Source organism: Ovis aries, chromosome 5 (genome assembly GCF_016772045.2).
Source record: "Ovis aries strain OAR_USU_Benz2616 breed Rambouillet chromosome 5, ARS-UI_Ramb_v3.0, whole genome shotgun sequence".
Classification (NCBI taxonomy): domain Eukaryota; kingdom Metazoa; phylum Chordata; class Mammalia; order Artiodactyla; family Bovidae; genus Ovis; species Ovis aries.
Genome location: NC_056058.1, coordinates 97332573 through 97349728, shown reverse-complemented (window position 1 = coordinate 97349728; position 17156 = coordinate 97332573).

Sequence of the window (17156 nt, the reverse complement as noted above, 5' to 3'; positions counted from 1 at the left end):
ACAATGAGTTTAAAGTTCTTTGTAAAACATAGTGATGAAACGTCTTTCCCAGAAATACTATATATATTAGTGAAAAGTGATATGAAGGAGGAAATACTTCAGTCTGGGAAGTTTAATCTCATTCTGGAAAAGAATCTTGCAGAATTATAGTTTGGAGTGACAGATCTTAAGTGTCTGCAAACTTCAGATTCTTGACATATTAAAATTAAAGCTAAGTGTTAAAAATTCATGAGGTCACTAGAGAGAGATCTTCTGTTAAAGGTAAAAGTATATGTCTAGGGAATACATTAGGAGAATTTTAGAATTAGAATTTAGTTCACTTGGTAATAAAATAAAAATGCCAATGCAGAGAACTGTTCATCAGAAAGGATACAAGAAATAGTGGAAAATATATATTTGAAAAATATATATTTATCAAAAATGATTTCAATTTTTAAATGCTCACTTATAAAACTGATTTATTAAAGTACAAAGAAGATATATTAGTTTAAGAAATGTACAAAGTTTGTGCTGGTTTTCTATTTTCCTGATAAGCCAGAAGATAATTTTTTGTAATAAGCATGGAGAGAAAAAAAAAAAAAAGTATGGAGAGAAAGTTTAGAGCTGACATTGGGACAATAGTTCTGGGGGGCTTGAACGCTTGGGAACAGCCAGTGAGCCCCAAGTCACCCCACTTCCCCATCTGTGTCTGTGAGTTTGTCATATTCAGGAGACTCCCATTCTTCCCCATCTCTCTCTTCCACCATGTTCAGGAAAAGAAGTAGTTTGATTTTAGAGGTAGCGCTATTGGAAACAGAGTGGGGGCACTAGGAAGTGTAAAGTAAAATAAAGTAAAAATAAAAATTAAAAAAAAATTGTTAGCAGCCAACCTGAAAGAATCTGAGGTTTTATCTCTGGATCCTCCACTCACCTCCATATTTGTTCTGTTAATCCTGATGTAGTCTTCTCTTTAGTTCTTCTCCAAAGAGAGCACACCAGGTTTAAATTCTTCCTTGAGCCTATTCCTCCCTTCGAATCTAAGACATTTTTCCTCTAGCATATCTTCATTCATTAGTCTTTAGGTGACTTATGTCTCTGGCTCAAGTTTTATCAATTTAACTGCAAATTTATAAATATAAACACACATGATCTGTGTCCTATGTAATATACTAAAGTTTCCCACAATTCTGAAAATTCATTATGTGATGTTTAAAGTCTCCATCATCCAGATGGCTCTACAGAAAACTAGATTTGTTGCAAGCATTCGTTACAATAAGTAAAATTCTTTTTTTTCCTGTTTTTGTTTGTTTTTTATTTTCGGAATAGAGAACATTGATAAGCTCTTTGTGTTGATGGACTTCCCTGGAGGCTCAGATGGTAAAGTGTCTGCCTACAATTCAGGAGACCTGGGTTCCGATCCCTGGGTCAGAAAGATCCCCTGGAGAAGGCAATGGCAACCCACTCCAGTACTCTTGCCTGGGAAATCCTGTGGATGGAGGAATGTGGTAGGCTACAGCCCATGGGGTCCCGAAGAGTTGGACAAGACTGAGTGACTTCACGTTCACTTTTACTTTGTGCTGATAGGGACAGGGGAAAGTGGGGGGAAACTCAAACACTCAAATGAGCTAGTTTTCTAAATTTTAAACTGTGCAAAAAAATAATTGGTTCATATATTTAAGAAAACTTTCCTTGAACTTTAAACAGATTTATTTCAGAAAAATATTAGATTGGCTTTAAAGGATAGATTTCTCAGTTAAACAATAATTGCATTAAGAATTTTATACTGTGAGGTTAGTACGATTGCTTTTCGAAAACCAATATTCCAGGGTGGTGATTGGTCTTACTTGTAACTGGGAATAGGTTACTAATTTTATTCATAATTTCCATGTTTTCACATCAGAATTGGAACCAAGAGTGAGGGCAAGGAGGCTGAAGTACTGTGTATTCTAGGGAGAGCTGAGGACAAATGAAGACAAGACACTCCTTCAGGTTTATTTAGAGCACACTATTGCTCCTGTCCTGCTGTGGACTCAAAGGTGTCCTTAAAGACAAAGGTAGAAAGTGACAGACTTGAGAGAGGGTCAGTTCAGGTCAGTCGCTCGGTCGTGTCCGACTCCCTGTGACCCCATGAATCACAGCACGCCAGGCCTCCCTGTCCATCACCAACTCCCCGAGTTCACTCAGACTCGCGTCCATCGAGTCAGTGATGCCATCCAGCCGTCTGATCCTCGGTCGTCCCCTTCTCCTGCCCCCAGTCCCTCCCAGCATCAGTCTTTTCCAGTGAGTCAACTCTTCGCATCAGGTGGCCAAAGTACTAGAGTTTCAGCTTTAGCATCATTCCTTCCAAAGAAATCCCAGGGTTGAGACAGTTGAAGGCAAAAAGCAGAAAAAATTTAAAAAAAGTGATTTCAAGTTTCTAACCCACTAAGTTTGAATTCAGTAAAATGCTTTACACTGTCTCAGCAGTTTTCATTACCTATTTTGGACTGCCTTGTGTGAAAGCATGATTTTCAGCAGTGAAATGCTATGTGCCTATTTTTTGGCTTCTGTGTGAGAATGACATGTGCAGAATTCCTTTTTGAAAAATGGAAGTTGTATAGATTGTAGTTTAGAAGCTTTTGCCTCACATAGCATAGAAATAGAAAAAGTACATGATTAGGCAACAGGGCAATAATCATATCTAAAGTATTTAATTATCCTTAGCATTTTAAAACTTTTAGATTTAAAATATAATACACAGTGTTAAAGTACATCACACAAGTCTGTATCATGTGATCTGAAACAATATATTATGCAAATAAATTTCTGGTTTAGCCTTATTAGAATTGTGTAACCTAATAGAAGAAAAAAAGGACTTCCCTGGTGGTTCAGTGGCAAGGAATCTGCCAGTAGTACAGGAGACGCAAGAGACTTGAGGTTCAATACCTGGCTCAGGGAGATGTCCAGAGGAGGGCATGGCAACCCACTCCAGTATTCTTGCTTGGAAAATTCAGAAGACTGAAAGACTACCGTCCATGGGGTCGCAAATAGTCAGACACAACTGAAGTGGCAAAGCATGCACACAAAATAGAACAAAAAACTATTATTTTATATCTCCAAGGTGATTTACTAAACTCTCCATATATGTTGTTGCACGCATAATCCTCATGAAAAATTATTTAAAGCAATTATACTGGGCTTATGTAATGTAGAAAATCAAATCAAAATATAATAGCTCAAACTTTGATTATTACAAAAAGCTTAAAATTTATCTTTCACTGAAGCTTGTGCTTCTTCCAACCCAGCGTTTCTCATGATGTACTCTGCATATAAGTTAAATGAGCAGAGTGACAGTATACAGCCTTGATGTACTCCTTTTCCTATTTGGAACCAGTCTGTTGTTCCATGTCCAGTTCTAACTGTTGCTTCCTGAACTGCATGTAGGTTTCTCAAGAGACGGGTCAGGTGGTTTGGTAGTCCCATCTCTTTCAGAATTTTCCACAGTTTATTGTGATTCACACAGTCAAAGGTTTTGGCATAGTCAATAAAGCAGAAATAGATGTTTTTCTGGAACTCTCTTGGTTTTTTAATGACCCAGCAGATGTTGGCAATTTGATCTCTGGTTCCTCTGCCTTTTCTAAAACCAGCTTGAACATCAGGAAGTTCATGGTTCATGTATTGCTGAAGCCTGGCTTGGAGAATTTTGAGCATTACTTTACTAGCGTGTGAGATGAGTGCAATTGTGCAGTAGTTTGAGCATTCTTGGCATTGCCTTTCTTTGGGACTGGAATGAAAACTAACCTTTTCCAGTCCTGTGGTCACTGATGAGTTTTCCAAATTTGCTGGCATCTTCCATCAAGGCTGTATATTGTCACCCTGCTTATTTAACTTATATGCAGAGTACATCATGAGAAACGCTGGGCTGGAAGAAGCACAAGCTGGAATCAAGATTGCCAGGAGAAATACCAATAACCTCAGATATGCAGATGACACCACCCTTATGGCAGAAAGTGAAGAGGAACTAAAAAGCCTCTTGATGAAAGTGAAAGAGGAGAGTGAAAAAGTTGGCTTAAAGCTAAACTTTCAGAAAACGAAGATCATGGCATCTGGTCCCATCACTTCATGGGAAATAGATGGGGAAACAGTGGAAACAGTGTCAGATTTTATTTTTCTGGGCTCCAAAGTCACTGCAGATGGTAATTGCAGCCATGAAATTTAAGGCACTTACTCCTTGGAAGGGAAGTTATGACTAACCTAGATAGCATATTGAAAAGCAGAGACATTACTTTGCCAACAAAGGTCCGTCTAGTCAAGGCTATGGTTTTTCTAGTGGTCATGTATGGATGTGAGAGTTGGACTGTGAAGAAAGCTGAGCACCGACGAATTGTTACTTTTGAACTGTGGTTTTGGAGAAGACTCTTGCGAGTCCCTTGGGCTGCCAGGAGATCAATCCTGGGTGTTCATTGGAAGGACTGATGCTAAAGTTGAAACTCCAGTACTTTGGCCACCTCATGTGAAGAGTTGACTCATTGGAAAATACCTTGATGCTGGGAGGGATTGGGGGCAGGAGGAGAAGGGGACGACAGAGGATGAGATGGCTGGATAGCATCACCGACTCGATGGACATGAGTTTGAGTAAACTCTGTGAGCTAGTGGTGGACAGGGAGGCCTGGCGTGCTGCGATTCATGGGGTTGCAGAGTAGGATACGACTGAGCGACTGAACTGAAATAAGGCTTATTAGGTAATGAGGTGTTCAGGGTTTTTTCTTAAGTACTAAGAACATACAGAATATTTATAGAAAAATTTTAAGATAGCTATCAGTTAACTTCAGTTGCTCAACTGTGTCCAACTCTTAGTGACCCCATGGACTGCAGCACTCCAGGGTTCCCTGTCCATCACCAACTCTCAGACCTTACTCAAACTCATGCCTATCAAGTCAGTGATGCCATCCAACCATCCCATCTTCTGTCATCCCTTTCTCCTCTTGCCTTCGATCTTTTCCAGCATCAAGGATTTCTCCAGTGGATCAGTTCTTTGCATCATGTGGCCAAAGTATTAGAGTTTCAGCTTCAGCATCTGTGCTTCCAGTGACTATTGAGGACTGACTTCCTTTAGGATGAACTGGTTGGATCTCCTTGCAGTCCAAAGGACTCTCAAGAGCCTTCTCCAACACCACAGTTCAAAAACATCTATTCTTTGGTGCTCAGGTTTCTTTATAGTGCAACTCTCGCATCCATATATGACTACTGGAAAAACCATGGCTTTGACTAGATGTATTTCTGTTGGCATAGTAGTTTCACTGCTTTTTAATATGATGTCTAGTTTGGTCATAACTTTTCTTCCAAGGAGCAAGCTTGTTTTAATTTAATGGCTGCAGTCACCATCTGCAGTGATTCTGGAGACCAAAAAAATAAATGCTTTCACTGTTTCTTTTGTTTTCCCATCTCTTTGCTCTTTAGTTCTTTCTGCCATAAGGGTGGTGTCTTCTGCATATTTGAGGTTATTGATATTTCTCTCGGCAATCTTGATTCCAGCTTGTGCTTCATCCAGCCTGGCATTTTGCTTGATGTACTTGGCATATAAGTTAAATAAGCAGGGTGACATCATACAGCCTTGACATACTCCTTCCCTGATTTGTAACCAGTCTGTTGTTCTATGTCCAGTTCTAAATGTTGCTTCTCTTGACCTGCATAGATTTCTCAGGACGCAGGTAAAGTGGTCTGGTATTCCCATCTCTTGAAGAATTTTCCACGGTTTGTTGTGATTCACACAGTCAAAGGCTATGGCATAGTTAATAAAGCAGAAGTAGACATTTGTCTGAAATTCTCATGCTTTTTCGATGATCCAATAGGTGTTGGCAGTTTGATTTCTGGTTCTTCTGCCTTATCTAAAGCTTGGAGAATTTTGAGTGTTACTTTACTAGCGTGTGAGATGAGTGCAATTGTCCGGTAGTTTGAGCATTCTTTGGCATTGCCTGTTTTTGGCATCAAAATGAAAACTGGCCTTTTCCAGTCATGGGGCCACTGATGAGTTTGCCAAATTTGCTGTCATATTGAGTTCAGCACTTTCACAGCATCATCTTTTACAATTTGAAATGGTCCACACCATTTCTGTCCTTAATGTGCCCATCTTTGCATGAAATATACCCTTGATATCTATAATTTTCTTGACGAGATCTCTAGTCTTTCCCTTTGTGTTGTTTTCCTCTCCTTCTTTGCACTGATCACCGAGGAAGGCTTTCTTATCTCTTCTTGCTCTTCTTTGGACCTCTGCATTCAAATGGGTGTATCTCTCCTTTTCTCCTTTGCCTTTAGCTTCACTTTTTTTCTCAGCTATTTGTAAGCCCTCACCAGAAAACCATTTTGCTTTTTTTCATCTCTTTTTCTTGGGGATGGTCTTGATCACACCTCCCATACAGTGTCACGAACCTCTGTCTATAGTTCTTCAGGCACTCTATCTATCAAATCTAATCACATGAATCTATTTGTCACTTCCAGTGTATAATTGTAAGGGATTTGTTTTATAGCATACTTGAATGGTCTCGGGGTTTTCCCTATTTTCTTCAATCTAAGTCTAAATTTGGCAGTAAGGAGTTCATGATGTGAGCTACAGTCAGCTCCTGGTCTTGTTTTTGCTGACTGAATAGAGCTTTTCCATGTTTGGCTGCAAAGAATACAATCAATCTGATTTTGAAATTGATCATATGGTGATGTCCATGTATAGAGTCTTCTTTTGTGTTGTTAGAAGAGGGCATTTGCTTTGACCAGTGTGTTCTCTTGACAAAATTCTGTTAGCATTTGGCCTGTCTTGTTTTGTACTCTGAGGCCATTTTGCCTGTTACTCGAGGTACCTGTTGACTTCCTACTTTTGCATTCCAGTCCCCTATAATGAAAAGGTTATCTTTCTTCGATGTTAGTTATAGAAGGTCTTGAACGTCTTCATAGAACTGTTCAGTTTCAGCTTCTTCAGCATTACTGGTTGGGGCATAGACTTGGATTACTGTGATATTGAATGGTTTGTCTTGGAAACAAACAGAGATCATTCTGTCATTTTTGAGATTGCATCCAAGTACTGCATTTTGGACTCTTTGGTTGACTATGACGGGTATTCATTTCTTCTATGGGATTCTTGCCCCCAGTAGTAGATACAATGGTCATCTGAATTCAGTTTGCCTGTTCCAATCCAGTTTACTTCATTGATTCCCAAAATATCAATGTTCACTCTTGCTGTCTCCTATTTTACCACTTCCAATTTGCCTTGATTCATGGACCTAACATTCTAGGTTCCTATGCAGTATTGTTCTTTACATCATAGGACTTTACTTCCATCACCAGTCACAGCCACAGTTGGGTGTTGTTTGTCCTTTGGCTCTGTCTCTTTTATTTTTTCTGGAGTTATTTCTCCACTGATCTCCAGTAGCATACTGGCCACCTACCGACCTGCGAAATTCATCTTTCAGTGTCCGAACTTTTTGCCTCTTCATCCAGTTTGTGGGATTCTCAAGGCAAGAATACTGAAGTGGTTTGCCATTCCCTTCTCCAGTGGACTCCATTTTGTCAGAACTCTGCATCATGCCTCATCTGTCTTGGGTGGCCTTACATGGTGTGGCACAGTATAGTTTCACTGAGTTAGACAAGGCTGTGATCCATGTTATCAGTTTGATTAATTGTCTCTGATAGTGGTTTCCATTCTGTTGGCCCTCTGATGCATAAGGATAAGAAGGTTATGAAAGCTTCCTGTTGGAAGAGACTGACTGAGAGGGAAACTGGGTCTTGTTCTGATGGGCAGGGCCTTGCTCAGTAAATCTTTAATCCAATTATCCATGATGGGCAAGGTTGTATTCCCTCCACAACTGCACTCATCTCACACACTAGTAAAGTAATGCTCAAAATTCTCCAAGCCAGGCTTCAGCAATACATGAACCATGAACTTCCAGATGTTCAAGCTGGTTTTAGAAAAGGCAGAGGAACCAGAGATCAAATTGCCAACATCCACTGGATCACAGAAAAAACAAGAGAGTTCCAGAAAAACATCTATTTCTGCTTTATTGACTATGCCAAAGCCTTTGACTGTGTGAATCACAATAAACTGTGGAAAATTCTGAAAGAGATGGGCATACCAGACCACCTGACCTGCCTCTTGAGAAACCTGTCTGCAGGTCAGGAAGCAACAGTTAGAATTGGACATGGAAGAACAGACTGGTTCCAAATAGGAAAAGGAGTACATCAAGGCTGTATATTGTCACTCTGCTCATTTAACTTATATGCAGAGTACATCATGAGAAACGCTGGGCTGGAAGAAGCACAGCTGGAATCAAGATTGCTGGGAGAAATGTCAATAACCTCAGACATGCAGATGGCACCACCCTTATGGCAGAAAGTGAAGAATAACTAAAGAGCCTCTTGATGAAAGTGAAAGTGGAGAGTGAAAAAGTTGGCTTAAAGCTCAACATTCAGAAAACGAAGATCATGGCATCTGGTCCCATCACTTCATGGGAAATAGATGGGGAAACAGTGGAAACAGTGGCTAACTTCATTTTTCTGGGCTCCCAAATCACTGCAGATGGTGATTGCAGCCATGAAATTAAAAGATGCTTACTCCTTGGCAGGAACATTTTGACCAACCTAGATAGCATATTGAAAAGCAGAGGTATTACTTTCCTAACAAAGGTCCATCTAGTCAAGGCTATGGTTTTTGCAGTGGTCATGTATGGATGTGAGAGTTGGACTATAAAGAAAGCTGAGCACAGAAGAATTGGTGATTTTGAAGTGTGGTGTTGGAGAAGACTCCTGAGAGTCCCTTGGACTGCAAGGAGATCCAACCAGTCCATTCTAAAGGAGATCACTCCTGGGTGTTCATTGGAATGTCTGATGCTAAAGTTGAAACTCCAATACTTTGGGCACCTCATGCGAAAAGCGGTCTCATTGGAAAAGATCCTGATGCTGGGAAAGATTGAGGGCAGGAGGAGAAGGGGACGATAGAGATGAGATGGCTGGATGGCATCACGGACTCGATGGACATGGGTTTGGGTAGACTCCAGGAGTTGGTGATTGACAGGGAGGCCTGGCATGCTGCAGTTCATCAGGTCACAAAGAGCTGGATTCAACTGAGGGACTGAACTGAACTGAGCTTGCTTTTTCAATGATCCAGCGATAGATCACTATACATAGCAATTACTAATTTTATTCATAATTTCCAAGTTTACACCTAAGAGCAGTAACTTTCAATGTGATCTTGGCAGCATTCTGATTGTTTTACTTAATTTGGGTTTCTCAAAGTTTCAAGCCCATCTTTGCATGAAATGTTCCCTTGGTATCTCTGATTTTCTTGAAGAGATCTCTAGTCTTTCCCATTCTGTTGTTCTCCTTTATTTCTTTGTGTTGATCGCTGAGGAAGGCTTTCTTGTCTCTCCTTGCTATTTTTTGGAACTCTGCATTCAGATGCTTATATCTTTCCTTTTCTCCATTGCTTTTCACTTCTCTTCTTTTCACAGCTATTTTTAAGGCCTCCTCAGACAGCCATTTTGCTTTTTTGCATTTCTTTTCCTTGGGAATGGTTTTGATCCCTGTCTCCTGGACAATGTCATGAATCTCCATCCATAGTTCATCAGGCACTCTTATCAGATCTAGTCCCTTAAATCTATTTCTCACTTCCACTGTATAATCATAAGGAATTTGATTTAGGTCATACATGAATGGTCTAGTGGTTTTCCCTACTTTCTTCAATTTGAGTCTGAATTTGGCAATAAGGAGTTCATGATCTGAGCCAAAGTCAGCTCCTAGTCTTGTTTTTGCTGACTGTATAGAGCTCTATCTTTGGCTGCAAAGAATATAATCAATATGATTTTGATGTTGACCATCTGGTAATGTCCATGTGTAGAGTCTTCTCTTGTGTTGTTGGAAGAAGGTGTTTGCTATGCCCAGTGCATTCTCTTGGCAAAACTCTATTAGCCTTTGCCCTGCTTCATTCCATACTCTAAGGCCAGATATGCCTGTTACTCCAGGTGTTTATTGAATTCCTACTTTTGCATTCCAGTCCCCTATAATGAAAAGGACATCTTTTTTGGGTGTTAGTTCTAAAAGGTCTTGTAGGTCTTCAAAGAACCATTCAACTTCAGCTTTTTCAGCATTACTGGTTGGGGCACAGACTTGGATTACCATGCTGTTGCATGGTTTGCCTTGGAAACAAACAGATCATTCTGTCGATTATGAAATTACATCCAAGTACTGCATTTTGGACTCTTTTGTTGACCATGATGGCTACTCCATTTCTTCTGAGGGATTCCTGCCCGCAGTAGTAGATATAATGGTCATCTGAGTTAAATTCACCCATTCCAGTCCATTTTAGTTCACTAATTTCTAGAATGTCGAAATTCACTCTTGCCATCTCTTGTTTGACCACTTCCAATTTCCCTTGATTCATGGGCCTAACATTTCATGGTATGGACCTAACAGAAGCAGAAGATATTAAGAAGAGGTGGAAAGAATACACAGAAGAACTGTACAAAAAAGATCTTCACGACCCAGATAATCATGATGGTGTGATCACTCACCTAGAGCCGGACATCCTGGGATGTGAAATCAAGTGGGCCTTAGAAAGCATCACTATGAACAAAGCTAGTGGAGGTGATGGAATCCCAGTTGAGCTATTTCAAATCCTGAAAGATGATGCTGTGAAAGTGCTGCCATCAAATTTGGAAGACTCAGCAGTGGCCACAGGACTGGAAAAGGTCAGTTTTCATTCCAATCCCAAAGAAAGGCAATGCCAAAGAATGCTCAAACTACCACAGAATTGCATTCATTTCACATGCTAATAAAGTAATGCTCAAAATTCTCCAAGCCAGGCCTCAGCAATATGTGAACCATGAACTTTCAGATGTTCAAGCTGGTTTTAGAAAAGGCAGAAGAACCAGAAATTAAATTGCCAGCATCTGCTGGATCATGGAAAAAGCAAGAGCGTTCCAGAAAAACATCTATTTCTGCTTTATTGACTATGCCAAGACCTTTGACTTTGTGGGTCACAATAAACTGTGGAAAATTCTTCAAGAGATGGGAATACCAGACTACCTGACCTGCCTCTTGAGAAACCTATATGCAGGTCAGGAAGCGACAGTTAGAACTGGACATGAAACAACAGACTGGTTCCAAATAGGAAAAGGAGTACATCAAGGCTGTATATTGTCACCCTGCTAATTTAACTTCTATGCAGAGTACATCATGAGAAACACTGGGCTGGAAGAAACACAAGCTGGAATCAAGATTGCCGGGAGAAATATCAATAACCTCAGATATGCAGATGACACTATGGCAGAAAGTAAAGAGGAACCAAAGGGCCTCTTGATGAAAGTGAAAGAGGAGAGTGAAAAAGTTGGCTTAAAGCTCAATAGTCAGAAAACTAAGATCACAGCATCTGGTCCCATGACTTCATGGCAAAATGTTGAAACAGTGGCTGACTTTGTTTTTTTGGGCTCCCAAATCACTGCAGCATATTAAAAAAGCAGAGATATCACTTTGGCAAGAAAAGTCTATCTAGTCAAAGCTATGGTTTGTCCAGTAGTCATGTACAGACATGAGAGACTGAACACCAAAGAACTGATGATTTTGAACTGTGGTTTCGGAGAAGACTCTTGAGAGGCCCTTGGACTGCAGGAAGATCCAACCAGACCATCCTAAAGGAAATCAATCCTGAATATTCATTGGAAGGACTGATGCTGAAGCCAAAGCTCTAATACTTTATTCACCTGATACAACGAACTGACTCATTGTACAAGATGCTGATGCTGGGAAAAATAGAAGGTGGAAGAGAAGGGGATGACTGAGGATAAGATAGTTGGATGACATCACTCGCTCAATGGACATGAGTTTGAGCCAACCCTGGGACATAGTGAAGGACAGGGAACCCTGATATGCTGCAGTCCATGGGGTCACAAAGAGTTGAACGTGACTTAGCGACTGAATAACAGCAACACATTTTGTAGTAAGCTCTTATAATATTGGCACCCTGTGAGAGCTATAAAGTTATTTCCTAAATATCAATGCCACCTTTTGATAGGATAGCAAGTAAAGGTAGTTGAATGCAGAGATATCATAGGTACCGTCTCCCTTGGGCACTCTACATCCTTCAGACCACATACAGTGCCCAAAGTTAGCACATTCTTACATTTTTCTCCACCTCCCAGAATTTACTGAAGGAAAAAAAAAAAAAAACAAACAAAAACAAAACACCAAAAATTTAACACAGTTAAGAAAGAAAGAATACACTGTGTCCTAGGAAACCCTACACTCCCTGGTGGTCTAGTGGTTAGGATTCAGCTCTCTCACTGCCACGGCCCGGGTTCGTTTCTGGGTCAGGGAAGCTTTTCTTCTTGGACTTCCCTGGTGGCTCAGATGGTAAAGCATCTGCCTACGGGAGACCCAGGTTCGATCCCTGTGTTGGGAAGATCCTCTGGAGAAGGAAATGGCAACCCACTCCAGTACTCTTGCCTGGATAATCCCATGGACGGAGGAACGTTGTAGGCTACAGTCCATGGGATCGCAAAGAGTCGGACATGACTGAGTGACTTCGCTTCTTCTCACTAGGAAACCCAGAATTAATAGAGGTACTAGTTCAGTAATTTAAAATAAACATAATAAATATCCTTAGAAAACAATGTTGGTAGCATGAAGGAGGAACAAGAAATTATAAAGATGAAGTGAAAATACTAAATATTAAAAAAAAAAGAGCTCTTCCCTCATTCTGTTCTTTGCCATCACTGCCAATATTTCTCTGGAATGTTATATATATGATGGATCATATTTTTAGTTCTACCTTATTTAGAAATTGCCTGTCTTCCTTCCTTCCTTCCATCTTTCCTTCCACTTCCACCTTTGATGTTTACTTTGTCTTCACTAATGGCTTTAATCAAATTAATTATTCACTGTTGCTTCTTATATATCTGTTCAATATAATGAAGAAAAAAGAAATGAAAGACAGTGTCTAGTAGGCATTATGTCTTTATGTCTTCCCTTTAATCCTAAGTGGCAGTAGCAACCCCTCCATCTGTAGTGACAACCTAGAATGCATCTGGAGATTCTCAGATGTCCCACAGGGTACAAATTCAGCCTCAGTTGACAACCAGTGGTAAACACGCTTCTGGTTTCTCTCACCATAGATTACTTTTGGCTGTTGCTGAATTTCGTGTGATTGGGATTAGATGGTATGCATTTTGTCTAATCAACTTATTGCTGTCCTTGAGCGTGGATCTATTTATGCTGTTAGCATCAATGTTTTAGCTATAGTTCAAAGACTAATCTCTACTCTTGTGTTTGGCTGAATTTCTTTTTTCTTCAGGAAAATTTATTTAGAGGATTGGCTTTTTAAAAATTATGGTTTATATTAATTTAACAGAGGATGAGATGGTTGGATGTCATCATCCACTCAATGGACATGAGTTTGAGTATACTCTGGGAATTGGTGATGGACAGGGAGGCCTGGTGTGCTGCAGTCCATGGGGTTGCAAAGGGTCAGACACGAGTGAGCGACTGAACTGACTGACATTACAGTTACTATTTGGAAAGTGTAGTGAGTTTTTTGTGGCAAAAGATACAACTGATTTTATAAATAATGTTTGTCAATTTAAAAAGAATATATATTCAGGATATAGTATAAAATTCTAGGAATATTAAGGGTGATACTTAAATCTTTTGTATCATTAGTTTGTCTCCTCAGCCTACTGCATTCTGAGGTAAAGTGGTTATTGTCTCCTAACATGAATTCTTTTTGGAGGGAGGAAGGTAGAGTGACACAGTCTTTGTTTCTAATACTTTTGCTTTGTATATTTTGCTGCTCTGTTAAGAGAATGTAAGTTTACAAATGCTCATAGTATTGTAGCTTTTCAATACTCTGACCAATTCACGTTTCTTGCATTAAAACAGAGTAAGACTTTTTTCTTAAGTGCTGTGTCATCTAATATAAAACTGCCATCTTACAATATTTTTTGTTTGCCTTTGTTATACTTTTGCCTATTATTTATTTGTTCATTTTTTTTGTTTTTCTAGTCTAAATTACATGTACTTAGATTTCCTTTCTTCTTTTTTCTTTAATAATACATTAAAATTTTCAAATCTTAATTTATGCTTATTATAATAACCTTTGACTTGTCTTATTTACCCTAGTTGATTTTTACATTTTGTGTTTATTAGTCTTTCTTAAGAGTTCTTTTCTTGTCTTTTATTAATTTTGTGAAAATGAAACTTCTTTTCATTTTCTCCTTCCATGATTTGGATGTTTTTGTTTCAAATTTGTATTCTCCTTCTGGTGTCCCTCTCTGGTGGCTCAGCTGGTAAAAATCCACCTGCAACGCAGGAGACCTGGGTTGATCCCTGGGTTGATCCCTGGGTTGAGAAGATCCCCTAGAGAAGAGAAAGGCTACCCACTCCAGTATTCTGGCCTGGAGAATTCCATGGGCTGTATAGTCCATAGGGTCGCAAAGAGTCAGACACAACTGAGTGACTTTCACTTTTACTTTTCTGGTGTCCCTAATTTTTAAGAAACATAAATAACTATAGATTTTGAGACGTGATGCTTCCCTGATCTCCCATTGTTTTTATATAATCAGCTTTTCTATATCTAATTTTTTTTTAAAGATCAATTTCATTTGTTATACATGTTCTGAATGTTATTGTAAGTTCAATGGTGGGGTTTTTTGTATGCCATTGCCACATGTAATTTATTTAAAAAGTAGTTATTATGATTATTTTCAATTTTATAAACTTCTCAGGATCTCAAAAGGTTCATGTTTGGGAACGCATGTAAGAATTAAAGATTTTAAAATTTAAAAAATAAAAAACTAAAAAAAAAAAGTTCATATATTTTGAATATTTCGAATGTTGAAATTTTCTCTTATCATCCCACTGTAGCTGTGAAACAATGATTTCAGCCTGAGCCCTTGTCTGCAAGAAGTTCTAGATGACGAGGTCTCCAGTGGGAAAAGAGGAAAGCTGTGGAAATGAATACTTTACTCGTGGTGCCCTGAAAACCTGTCAGTTTATTTTGGGAGATAGACATGTAGCCGAACTATTCAAGTACAAACTTATTAGTGATGAATCGTGATGAATGGGGTTTCTAGCCAGGAAAGAGAATGAGGACAGAATAAAGAGCGTGAGCAAACGAATAAGGGCAGGTGTGAGAGTGACTGGCATATGCACACACCCAGTGATGACGGCATGAATGCAAAGTCAAAAGGCATGGAGCTCAGTGGCAAGGGATACAACCAGAGATAATAATAGATACGTGAATGAGAGGATTTGGGGTATGGACTTTATCCTGTTGGCAATTAAAATAATTGAAATATTTTGCTCAAGGAAAACTATGAAAAGGTTTACGTTTATAAATGATAACTCAGGTAGTCAATGATGATTTAGAGAGAGCTTCTGAAGAAAATCAGCCCTGGGATTTCTTTAGAGGGAATGATGCTAAAGCTGAAACTCCAGTACTTTGGCCACCTCATGCAAAGAGTTGGCTCATTGGAAAAGACTCTGATGCTGGGAGGGATTGGGGGCAGGAGGAGAAGGGGATGACAGAGGATGAGATGGCTGGATGGCGTCACGGACTCGATGGACGGGAGTCTGAGTGAACTCCGGGAGTTGGTGATGGACAGGGAGGTCTGGCGTGCTGCAATTCATGGGGTTGCAAAGAGTCGGACATGACTGAGTGACTGAATTGAACTGAGATTAGAAAGTACTGAGCAAGTGGTACCGGAAAAGGAAATGGAAACGGGATTTATTCATTTGGGGTAGCTTTTTATCAGAAATCATATAAATGGTGTGCAGGTATTGTTAGAGATAGGGATTCCCAGGTGGCTCAGTGGTAAAGAACCTGCCTGCAAAGCAGGGGACGCAGGTTCAATCCCTGGGTCAGGAATATCCTTTGGAGAGGGAAATGGCAACCCACTCCAGTATTCTTGCCTGGGAAATCCCATGGACAGAGGAGCCTTGTGGGCTATGATTCATGGGGTCACAAAAGAGTAGGACTAAACAACAACAATTATTAGAGATGGCATGGTCAGAGCTGTCTCTTAGATTTCAAGTATGAGTGATTTGGTGGATGCTGAAGTCGTTAAGCTTTAAGCAAGGTGGAAAAGCACATTCCATTGTATGTAAAATTTGTTTGGAAAAGCAGTGGAATATTGCAGTTAGATAGGCTGGAATTAAAATCACTGTACTTACCTTTACTTTCTTTTTTTAACACTGTGCATGCTACTTATTCATTCTCATTATTAGTTTTGTTCACGGTAAAACATGTAGAGTAATTCTCAAGAATTTTTGCAGAGATTAAAAAAAAGAAAAAGCAGTTAATGTATGAAATGGATTGCTCATTTTATCATAACATTTTTATTGGATTGGTCAAATGTTCATTTTTTTTTCTATAATATGGCTCTAGTGACACTTAGTTGCCTTTAAATGCATTTGAAACAGTTTTGTTAGATTGTATTATGACAGCTGTCATATCAGCATGCATTAAAAAAATCAAAATTGGTGAATTTTTGTGTAGCCATTTTAATATTGAAGATGAAAGGAAAAAAGCAACATTTTCAGCATATAATGCTTTATTATTTTAAGAAAGGTAAAAATGAAACTGAAATGTGAAAAAGATTTGTGCAGTGCTTAGAGAAGGTCCTGTGACTGACTGAATGTGTCGAAAATGGTTTGGGAACTTTTGCACTGGAAATATCTTGCTGGATGATACTCCATGGTTGGGTAGGCTGGTTGAAGTTATAGTGATCAAATCAAGACATTAATTGAAAACAATCAATGTTACACACATCAGAGATAGCTGACATACTCAAAATATCCGAATCAAATGTTGAAAATCATTTGCACCCCTTTGGTTATGTTCAGCACTTTGATGTTTAAGTGGAAAAAAAAAACAAAACCCTTCTTGACTGTATTTCCGATTGAGATCCTCTACTGAAACACAACAAAAATATTCTGTTTTTAAAACAAATTGTGATGGGCAATGAAAATGAAAAGTGAACACTGTATGTAATATGGAATGGAAGAGATCATGGAACAAGCGAAAGGAACTACCGCCAGCCACACCAAAAACAGGTCTTTATCCAAAGAAGGTGACACTGTGCATATGGTGGCATTGGAAGTGAATCCTCAATTATGATCTCCTTCTGGAAAACCAAATGATTACTTCCAACATGTATTGCTCT